The sequence below is a fragment of the Gopherus evgoodei genome, chromosome 1 (genome assembly GCF_007399415.2).
Source record: "Gopherus evgoodei ecotype Sinaloan lineage chromosome 1, rGopEvg1_v1.p, whole genome shotgun sequence".
Taxonomy (NCBI): Eukaryota; Metazoa; Chordata; order Testudines; family Testudinidae; genus Gopherus; species Gopherus evgoodei.
This window is the reverse complement of record NC_044322.1, coordinates 273,591,544-273,603,564: the sequence shown is the minus strand read 5'-3', so window position 1 is coordinate 273,603,564 and position 12,021 is coordinate 273,591,544.

Below are 12,021 nucleotides of genomic sequence, written 5' to 3'. Positions count from 1 at the left end.
TCCCGCAGATTTTTCATGGTCCCTGCCAAGAAATTAGTTTTGTAAGGATTTGTAAGGATGTCGGAGGGCCAATCTACCCTGGCAAAAATGTCTTCTAAGGCCTAGCACACAGTTTTAGCCCTGGTGTTGCTTAGAGCTACTGCTTCCGGCCATCGGGTAGCAAAGTCCATGAAAGTCAGTATGTACTGCTTTCCTCTGGGGGTCTTTTTTGGGAAAGGACCCAGAATATCCACAGTTACTTGCTGAAATGGGACCTCAATTATTGGGAGTGGCTGGAGAGGGGCTTTGACCTGGTTTTGGGGCTTCCCCACTCGTTGGCACACCTCACAAGACCGGACATAATTAGCAACGTCCTTGCCCATCCCCTCCCAGTGGAAAGACTTCCCCAAACAGTCCTTGATTCTATTCACCCCAGAATGGCCACTGAGATGATCATGAGCTAAGCTCAAGAGCTTTACTCGGTACTTAGTTGAAACTACCAACTGTCTTTGAAGACGCCAGTTTTCCTGGTGCCCACCCAAAAGAGTCTCCTTGTATAAAAGTCCTTGTTCTACAACAAACCGGGATCAGTTAGAAGAGCTGAGAGATGGTGGGGTGCTCCGTGCCGCCACCCAAGCTTTTTGAAGGCTGTCATCTGCTTCCTGCTCAGCCTGGAACTGTTCCCTTGATGCTGGAGATACCAGTTCCTCCTTAGACTGTGGACGTGGGCTTGGTCCCTCTGGAAGCGATGTAGGTGATGGGGTTGTTTTTGTTGATTGTGAACCGCTTTTCGCTGGTGCACTATGTGATATTTCAGGCTCTGGCTGAGCCCCTTGGGTAGGGTTGTCTGCTGCTTCTGCCAGTCCAGGCCCGCTGGTGCCCTCTGGCATTGGAGTTGTAGATGGGTTTGCAAGCACTGGTGTTAGTGCTGGCAACGGTTCTGGTGCTGGTTGCTTTTCCAGTCCCAGTTCTGGGACCGGATGCACCATGGCTGTTGCAATCGTTGGCAGGGGATCCAGTTCCACCACTTCTGTCTGGGTTTCTGGTAACACAGACGAGGCCCTTGTGGGCGGCTCAGGAACAGGGATGGATCTGGAAGCTTGCCTGGCTTGGCTGTGTGTGACCATCCCCACCCTCTTGGCCAGCTTTACCTGGTTGGCCAAGTCTTTCCCCAGTAGCATGGGGATGGGATAATTGTCATAGACTGCAAAAGTCTACATTTCTGACCAGCCCTTGTACTGGACAGGCAATTCAGCTGTAGGCAAGTTTAAAGATTTTGACATGAATGAATGAATTGTCACTTGGGCCTCTGAGTTGATGAATTTGGGGTTTACTAAGGATTGGTGCATAGCTGACACTTGTGCCCCGGTGTCTCTTCATGCAATAACCTTCTTTTCGCCCACTCTTAAGGTTTCCCTTCGCTCCGAGGGTATTTGAGAGGCATCTGGGCCTGGGGATCTTTGGTGTGATGGCAGTGTAATGAACTGTAGTTGGTTGGGGTTCTTGGGGCAGTTGGCCTTTATATGTCCCAGTTTATTACATTTAAAACATCGCCCAGCTGACTGGTCACTGGGCCGAGGTGGGTTGCTGGAGACTGGTGAGGTGGGACAATAGGGTGTCTGGGGCTTTCCTTGGGTTGTAGATGGGGTCTTGGGTTGCCCCCAGTGATAGGGTTTATTTTCGGTTTGCACCCTCTGATATTCGCTCCCCTGGCTAGTATTTTTTTTTTTGCCACTTCCACCCATCTGGCTCCAATCTCCCCCGCCTCGGTTACAGTTTTGGGTTTCCCATCTAGGATGCACCTTTCTATTTTCTCAGGAACACCCTCTAAGAACTGCTCCATTTGCATTAGGATGGACAGCTCCTCCAGAGATTTAGCATTTGCTCCTGATATCCAGGCATCCCAATTCTTTTCAATGTGGTAGGTGTGTCGGGTAAATGACACATCTGGTGTTCACCTTAGAGCTGTGAACCGCTGGCGGGCATGCTCAGGTGTTAGCCCCATTCTGATTCTGGCCTTGGTTTGAAAAAGATCATAATCATTCCTGTGTTCCTTAGGCATTTCAGCCACCACCTCTGCTAAGGGTCCACTGAGCTGTGGCCTCAGCTCTATCATGTACTGGTCTGCAGAGATATTGTACTCAAGACAGGCCCTTTCAAAATTTTCTAAAACGGCCTTAGTATCATCACCTGCCTTGTAGGTGGGGAATTTTCTGGGATGGGAAACAGTACCTGGAGAAGGGTTGTTAGGGTTGGCTGGTACATCCGGCTTAGCCTTTGCTAATTTCAGGACCTGCTGGTGGGCCTCCCTCTGGATCTCCATCTCTTTTTGTTTCATCTTCATAGCTTTTTTGTGATCAGCCTCTTTGGCTTTCTCTTCTTTTTTTTTCATCTTCATTTTTTTTTCTCTTATCTTAAACTCTTTTACTTTCATCTCCATTTTTTTTTGTTTTATCTTTATAGTTCTCCTGTGGTCAGCCTCTTTGGCTTTCTCTTCTGTGTCCAGCCTAGCCAGTTTCTGTTTAACTGCTTCCTTGGTACTCATTTTCCTGCTTTTTTGTGCTGGGCACACCCCCCTGCAGCTCACTGAAACTTGGGATGCAGTCAGCAGGGCTGCTTGGTTAACAGAGACTTCCTAACTAGCTATACCCGAGAGGTAGAAAGAAAGAAAACAATTCAGCTTGTAAATACCCTTTTGCTGGCTGCTTGCTCACAGCTTGAAGCCTCCTCTTAACAAAGACTCTAGTTAAAAACTTAACACCTCTGCCCTCAGGCTGCTTTCCAAGCAGCTAGAAAGGAGAGAAAAAAAAATCCCACTGGCTTTTGGTTCCTAAAAAAAAAAAATCCCAAACCGCTGCTCACCTTGTCAAGGTTTCTTTCCCCACTCTGAACTTTAGGGTACAGATGTGGGGGACCTGCATGGACCCTTCTAAGCTTAATTACTAGCTTAGATCTGGTAACACTGCCACCACCCAGAATTCCAGTGTCTGGGGCACTCTCTGTTCCCCCAAAACTTCGTCTCCTCCCTGGGTTGCCTTGAAGGACTTCACCAATTCCCTGGTGAACACAGATCCAAACCCCCTGGATCTTAAAACAAGGAGAAATTTACCATCCCCCTCCTTTCCCCCCACCAGTTCCTGGTGAGTCCAGATCCAATCCCCTTGGATCTTAACACAAGGGGAAATTAACTATTCCCCCCCTTTTCCCCCACCAGTCCCTGGTAAGTCCAGATCCAATCCCCTTGGATCTTAAAACAAGGAAAAATCAATTAGGTTTTTAAAGAGAAAGCTTTTAATTAAAGAAAGAAAAGGTAAAAATTATCTTTGTAAAATTAGGATGGAAAATGCTTTACAGGGTAATTAGATTCCTATAGACCAGAGGGGTCTCCCTAGCCTTAGGTTTAAAGTTACCCCAAACAGAGGTAAAATCCTTCCAGCAAAAAAAAAAATTTACAAGTTGAGAAAACAAACATAAGACTAATATGGCTTGCCTGGCTAATTACTTACAAGTTTGAAACATGAGAGACTGATTCAGAAAGATTTGGAGAGCCTGGATTGATGTCCCATCCCTCTCAGTCCCGAGAGCGAACAACAACAAAACAAAAAGCACAAACAAAGACTTCCCTCCACCAAGATTTGAAAGTATCTTGTTCCCCTATTGGTCCTCTGGTCAGGTGTCAGCCAGGTTTACTGACCTTCTTAACCCTTTACAGGTAAAAGAGACATTAACCCTTAACTATCTGTTTATGACACCCCCCTTGTGGGGTCCGACTGAGCCCGAACGTCTACACTGCAATGAAACAGCTCCTTAGCCCAAGTCAGCTAGCACAGATCAGCTGTGAGTTTTTAATGGCAGTGTAGACATACCCTAAAACCTGTGTAAACAGTGTGTGGATCCCTTTTAGTTGTTTAGCAGTGGGTGAGGCTGATCTGGGGTCCAATTTGGGGAAGTATACTTGTCTTCAGCAAAAAAGGGCCTCTGCACACTGTGGCTCCACTGTCTCTTTCCCTTCACTTTTCTCCTAGGGACAATCACCTTCCCTTGAGTGGCGGTCTTGTAGAGTCCCTCACACTTCCCTTGTATCAGGAATGATTGTCATGCTCACTTCTCCTCTGATTTGTAACAGGGTGCACTCCCTGCTAGGGCATCCCCTGGGTCTGTGGATAAGTTCTCACACGCTTTGGTGGCCCCTTCCATCAGTGCTCAGACAGTGTCCTCTCTCTCTGGAACGCAGGGTGCTCCTTCTTTGTGAGTCAGCCCTTCAGCCAGGCCACTATTTAGTCCTCCCCTTCGAGATGTCAGAGTCTCACTGGACAAAGTGTCTGCATGCCACGTCAGTCAGTCTTCTGGTCCGTCCAGAGCCACTTTCCCAGTGGCTGGTGGGGGAAACTGGGCCCACCTTCTACTCCAGGTTCCAGCCCAGGGACCCTGAACTCAGCAGCCAAGGTCTACACAGTCTCAGCCTTTGCTGCTCTTTCCCTGGCCTTCTTCTTACTCTGCCTTACACAGACTTTCTTTCCCACAACTTCCCTACAACAGGTTCCGCTAGGTATAGGACCCCAGGGCTTTTAGTTCTGGGTTTTCCTCCTACCCACATCTCTGTGCCCAGAGAGTAGTTGCAAACTCTCTCTCTGAAGCCCCCTTTCTTTCTTTTCCTTCTTCTCTTTTTTATGGTGAAGCAGACTTGACTGAATAGTTTATAGCAGCCACCAACTATAATCCCTCATTTCTTAGAGATTTCTATCCTCCCACTCCGCCCTGTGCCTTTCAGGTAATGTAACAGCCCAGTTTTAATAATACTCCACTTTCCCAATGCTTTTACTAAATCAAATATTGTAATTTTTTTGCCTTAAAACATCTGAATTACTCAAATATATTGTCTGTTTCTTTAGCAAAGCCCTTACATGCCCATAAAATGTGATCAATTGTTTCTTCTACCTTACGGAGTATGCGTAGGCCATCTTTGTGTCTATTTATTTGAAAAAGATTTTTGTTTAAGCCGCTATGGTTGGTTAGCACCCTAAACAAAAACACTTTATTAATCCTGTCTAGGCCCTGAAGTATGTCGTAGTCCTCAATTCCAGGGCACAATTCCAAAATTCTTCCTTCTCTCTTTTCATTAATCCAAATTTTTGCCATTTGTCTTTTCCTTTTTCTGTGCTGGGCTTTTGAATTTCTGCTACTCAAGGGCATTTCTATGTCCAGTCTTCCATTTCTTACAGCATTTTTAGCTGTTTTGTCCACTATTTCATTCCCTGTCTTCCCAATATCCTCTGGGATCCAAGCTAATGCTACATTTATGCCCATCTGTGCTAACTCTGTTATTAGAACTATACTTTCATTGATTTAATCACTTTTGCATAGCCAGACACTCTTTTTTACTGCCAGAAGGCCTGAGATTGAATCTGAAAAAATTACCACTGCTGCTGGGGAGTACATCCCAGATCCCAATTCCATGCTAGCATTATTGCTACTAGTTTGGCTGTCATGACATCTACATAGTCAGATATTCTTTTAGATGTAACTAATTCCCAATTGTGATATACAATATGCTGTCCCTACTTTTCCTATTTTTTCTTTTTTGGACCCATCTGTATATATTTGACAAAACTGACTCCACTTTTCTCCTATATACTGATACCCTTCATTTTTAATACCTATTGTCTCTTTTTTACCCTTAAGTTTTTAAAATAAATCTAAATCCACATTGCAGGTGCAACTTTCCTTCCATAACTCATTTTCTCATGACTAAAAGTTCTGACTTTGTTCAGATTTTCCTTGTCTTTCAACTGCTGTATCCACACTTTAACTTGAGTGGCATGTGAAGTTCTAACATCATCTGCTGTAGTTTGCTTATGAAATTGGCGACAATCTTCATAAATTTATTTGGTACTTCCATCATTGCAGTTCCCTTTAACTTTGGCCCAGAACGTTAGGTCTAGTGTTTCATTCACAGTGTTACTGACATTTCATTACAAGCTATCTGTAGAATGCATATAGATGTTGTAATAAATGCATCATGCTCAATTTGTAGTGCCTGGGTTTGTATTAATTCTAATTTAAATTCTGATTTTGACGTGACCCGAAGGCTTGGCAGCATAGTCAATAACTGGTTTGATTAAGGCTCTGTTTATCATCAGCAGTGTTTTCTAATCCACCACCCAATTAGTACCAGCAAGACTTTTAAGCAGGTTAATCCTTCCTGCACATTTATCTTTACCATAATGTACAGGATTTTTCCAAAGTAATTTCCTATCAAACATTACCCCTAAGAATTTGAACCTTTTAACTATGTCTATTTGCTCTCCATGCAGATACAATTAACATTGCTTTGATACTTTCATTTTTGTAAAGATCAGTCCTTTGGTTTTAACAATGGAAAACTTGAAACCCCAGTCAGATATCACACATAAGGCTTTGTTGATTCTCTTTTCTGCCATCTCAGTATTCCTGTTCCTTTCCCACAACGCACAATCACCTGCAAATAGAGTGACACCTATCCCAGTACTTATTTGTTTTGGGAGATCGTTTATCATACTATTAAACAAGATTGGGCTGATAACACTTCCCTATGAGATACCATTATTTATATTATATATTCAGCAGAACTTTCCCAGCTCTGACCTGCATGTCCTTTTACTCAAAAATTCTCTGTTCCACCCATATATTTCCCCCTTATCCCCAGTGCACCTGCCTTCCTCCATAGTATGTCTTATGCCTTTTCAATATCTAGAAAGACAGCTCTAATGAACCATTGTGCCTCATACTTTTTGGTATTTCAGTTTCAAAGGCTATGTCTACACTACGCACCTTTCAGCAATAGCCAGGCTACTACAGCCATGCCGCTAAAAGGTGCACAGTGTAGCCACTCTTTGTCAGCAGGCATGAGCTCTCCCACTGAAAAAACACTTTCCACCTCCAACGAATGGCAGTAGCTTTGTCGGCAGGCAAGCTCTCTCAATAACAAAACGCTGTTCATACTGCTGCTTTTTGTCTGTAAAACTTTTGTCATTCGGGGAGGGGGTGTATTTTTTCACACCCCTAAATGACAAAAGTTTTACCAATGAAAGTCCAATGTAGACAAAGCCTAAGTTAGCAATATGATCAGGCTGCATCTTCCTCGCCTAATACCAATCTGCACCTCATCTATAATGCCATTGTTTCCCAAATAGGAAACCAGTCTTTAATTCACCTTCTCTCCATAATTTTACCCAGAGAGGAAGTAAAGGCAACTGGTCTATATGCATCCACTTCTGTGGCATAGTTTGCCCAGTTTCCATATTGGAATTACTACAACATGTTTCTGCCCTACTGGTCATGTGGGGGAGGGGGGCACAACTGAAAGGGGAGGATATGTGACTACCCCACATGTCTCGTCCCCTGCCCTGTGCCCAGCCCAGGGCCACCGCGCTCTCCCCACCCCACGTTATCTATGGGGGAGGGCACTCTGTCCTTCTCCCACTGCACCTTCCCCCTTGGGCATACGCACTCATCCTGCCCCCATCGTTCATGTAGACATGCCTTTCCACACACCCAGCGTGTTCCTGATCAGATTTTTCCCTGCCATATAACTATACATGAAACAATGGAAGAAGGGGTTTTCCAAAGCCAAAACACTACCATTAAGTTTATCTGTCTGTGCTCTTGTCAGCATCCTCGCCACTGCTGCAAACAGTTCAGCGTTCTGGGTGGCTGTCTAGGAATGGGTGCCAGAGAAAATGGGGAGGAGGCATGTTGCAACCCACACTAGAACAGTCACTGTTTGTTCTCTCACATATTGGTTAATTCTAGCTCTTATCTTTGGCCAGACAGATGTGGTGAGATAGGTTATGGAGCAATTCGTCTATGTGGCACAGCAGTCAAGGGCATGAACTGGTACAGATATGCGGCCCCCTCCTTTGGCTAGAATTTACTGTGGCATCATAGAGAGGGCTTGGGAACCATTCTGTTGGGAAAGTGCCAGGGCACCCTTCGCAGATGACTCCTCGCATGCGGTGTGCAGGCACTGGTGTGACATTCAGGAGAACAAGGTTGCAATATGCCCTGAGGAGGCAGCCCGTGTGGGGTGCAGTGATCACTCAGTGCGTAGGGAGCTTGCTGGTGCTCTGCTTTATTCCGTGCACAACCGGGTGTGCATAACAATAAAACTTTCTCAGTGCCCTGCCCAGACTCTCCAGAGCTCTCAGGCTTTGTGCATTTCTCAGACTAGAGTCTCCTTCATAAGCTCTTTAAATAGGTGAGAGTCACATGGAGTAGCCCAGTACTCAGCCAGCAGTACCATTAATGGCAATGAGAATATGCACAAAGTAACGTATTACTCAGTAAGGGTCACGGTGGCAAACTCTGCCCCCAAATGAACATTACTTCCTGTACGCGGAGTCAGTGCTGTTCCTGGCACCCCGCAGAGCAGTCCTGTGGATGTGCAAATAGCAAAGCGTGATTGTGATAGGCCTTAAAGACCTCTAAAGATGGAGACAATCTAGCCAGCTTTCTATTCATCTTACAGTCCAGTAGTCCCCAACCTTTTTATGGCCAGTAGCACATTCATGTTTTCAGAAGAGTGTGGCAGGGGCCAACAATTTTTCAAGGCTTATTTTGTATTTGCACATTAAATAATACGAAAACATCATATTTAATATTATATAATATATTAATCCAGAGAGAAGCCATGAGGACAGAGAACACTGGTGCCTGCAGCCCTGGAGTACTCTGTCCCCAGCCGGTGTGGGGCCCTGGTTTCTCTCCCCTACAGGGCACTAGGTGGGCCCCACACCTGGCTGAGACTGAGAACACAGGTGCCCACAGCCTGCAGTCCCAGAGTACTCTGTCCCTTGCAGGCGCGGGGCCGCAGCTTCTCTACCCTGCTGGGCACTAGGTGGGCTCCGTGCCTGCCGGGAACAGAGAACACCATGCCCACAGCCTGAGTTCTCTGTCCTCATCAGGCATGGGACCGTGGCTTCTCTCCCTACTGGGCACTAGGCGGGCATACATTAATGCCCTGGCGGGCACCATGGCACCCACAGGCACCCTGTTGGGGACCACTGTTATAGTCCATTCATCCAATCCATACTTGTTTAACTTGCTGGCAAGAACTTGCCCTTGCTATTGACTGTTCCTGATCATTTTCCTCTCCTCCAGGTGCTTCAAAATGGATTCCTTCAGGACCTGCTCCATGATTTTTCCAGGGACTGAGGTGAGGCTGACCGGTCTGTAGTTCCCCGGATTCTCCTTCTTCCCTTTTCTAAAGATGAGCACTATATTTACCTTTTTCCAATCATCTGGGACCTCCCCTGATCACCATGAGTTTTCAAAGATAATGGCCAATGGCTCTGCAATCACAGCAGCCAACTCCCTCAGCACCCTCGAATGCATTAGATCCAGACCCATGGATTTGTGCATGTCCAGATTTCTAAATAGTCCTTAGCCTGTTCTTTCACCACTGAAGGCTGCTCACCTCCTTCTCATACTGTGCTGTCCAGCAGTCTGGGACCTTTTCTGTGAAGATTGAGGCAAAAAAAGCATTGAGTACTTCAGCTTTTTCCACATCATCTGTCAGTAGGTTGCCTCCCCTATTCAGTAAAAGTCCCACACTTTCCCTGACCCTCTTCTTGTTGCTAACATACCTGTAGAAACCCTTCCTGTTTCCCTTCACATCTCTTGCTAGCTAGAACTCCAGTTGTGCTTTGGTCTTCATGATTATACCCCTGCATGCTCTAGCAATATCCTTATACCCCTCACTAGTCATCTGTCCAAGTTTCCACTTCTTGTAACCTTCCTTTTTGAGTTTAAGCTCACCAAAGATTTATCTGTTAAGCCAAGCTGGTCGCCTGCTATATTTGCTATTCTTTTTGCACATCGGGATGGTTTGTTCCTACACCCTCAATAAGGCTTCTTTAAAATACATCCAGCTCTCCTGGCCTCCTTTCTCCCTCATATTAGCCTCCCAGGGGATCCTGCTCATCATTTTCTCTGAGGGCATCTAAGTCTGCATTTCTGAAGTTCAGGGTCCGTATTCTGCTGCTCTCCTTTCTTCCTTTTGTCAGGATCCTGAACTCGACCATTTCACTGGTGCCCAGGTTGCCACCCACTTCTACCCCTACCAGTTCTTCCCTGCTTGTGAGCAAGGAGGCTCACAGCCCCTAGTTGGTTCCTCCAGCACTTGCACCAGGAAGTTGTCCCCAACACTCTCCAAAAATATCCTGGATTGTCTGTGCATTGCTGTATTGCTCTCCCAACAGATGTCAGGGTGATTAAACTCCCCCATGAGAACCAGGGCCTGTGATCTGGAAACTTCTGTTAGTTGTCTGAAGAAAGCCTCATCTACCTCCTCCTCCTGGTCTGGTAGTCTATAGCAGACACCTACCATAACATCACCCTTGTTGTTCTCACCTCTAAACTTAACCCAAAGACTCTCATCAGGCTTTTCTCCAGTTTCATACTGGAGCTCTGAGCAATCATACTGCTCTCTTACATACAGTGCAACTCCTCCACCTTTTCTCCCCTGCTTGTCCTTCCTGAATAGTTTATATCCATCCATGACAGTGCTCCAGCCATGTGACGTACCCCATCAAGTCTCTGTTATTCCAATCACATCATAGTTTCTTGACTGTGTCAGGACTTTCAATTCTTCCTGCTTGTTTCCCAAGCTTCTTGCGTTGGAGTACAGGCACCTAAGGTAACTAGCCAATTGTCCTACTTTCTCAGTATGAATCAGGAACTGCCTCAGTTGCACCCTCCTCCTTGTGTTTCCTCCTGGTATCCCACTTACCTCTGGGCTTAGGTCACCATCCCCTGGTGAACCTAGTTTAAAGCCCTCCTCACTAGGTTAGCAAGCAGGGAAGTTCTTTGGCCCATGTTATACAGGAGATCAGATTAGATGGTCCCATCTAGCCTTGGAATCTATGAACCTCTGAAAAACGGCTCTTACCTGACAGATATTCCATATTTGCAACATTACAGCCGACACTGTCAAAATCAGCTACAGCATCACTGTTAAACGGTAGCCACATGGACGTTTTTACCAGCATAACTATACTGGTTTAACTATAGGGGTAGAGCTTGGCTAAATTTTTTAGATGATGGGGTTTTTTTTTTTACAAAAAATCCATAATTGGTTCAATTGCAGCATCTAGCAAATTTGTATCAAATGTGCCAAAGTGTTTCAGCTGAAAAAGAAAAGAGGAACAATTCAGAAAAAGTCAAAATGTTTTTATTTTTTCGATTCAAAATAACATTTCATTTCAAATTTTACTTCCATTTTATTAATAAAAAAAAGTACAAAAAAACACAAACCAGACAAATGAAACAAAACATTTTGTTTCAGGTCAAATAAAATATTTTGTTTGACCTGAAATGATTTTTTTTCCTGTTTTTGCGTAGGTCAACTTGAAACAAATATTTTATTTTATTTTTTGATTTGGCCACAGAATTGGAAAAGTCAGTTATTTGCACAAGTCTACATACCAGTATCATTATACCAGTATAACTGGTAAAACTTTCCTAGGCAGACAACGTCGTAGGCTGCTATTCATGTATCCAATGTTAGCTACTCTTCTTGAGGGAACAGAAGAGCCCTCCTCAAAATGACAGTGAGGAACTGAGAAGGAGGAAGGGGATATTGGTTCCGGTTTCTCTGCGTTTTATGAATGATGCAGAGCCAATAGGGAGTGCTGTCTAGTTTTTTAATATATTGATAGTTTGTATTTTTGAGTCACAGAAAAAAAGAAAATGCAAGGGAAAGGTTGGCTTTAAATAAACTACAGTTAGACCATCACACAAGTAGAAAGAATAATGCAATAAACAGGGATTAAATAACTAAGATTTAGACAGGAAATACATATGGTACAAAGGACAATAAATTAGATGATTCACCTGTCTGCGTATCAGATTCAGCAATCCAAATAGCAAAGTATCGGCCATGTTCCATAGTAGTAAGTTGATGCCTGGTCAGGCTACCACATGCTTTATTCAACAATACATGGGATTAGTGATGTTTTGTTCCTGAGCTGCAGTAGTGAACCTCGCATTGATGGGTTTTGTTGC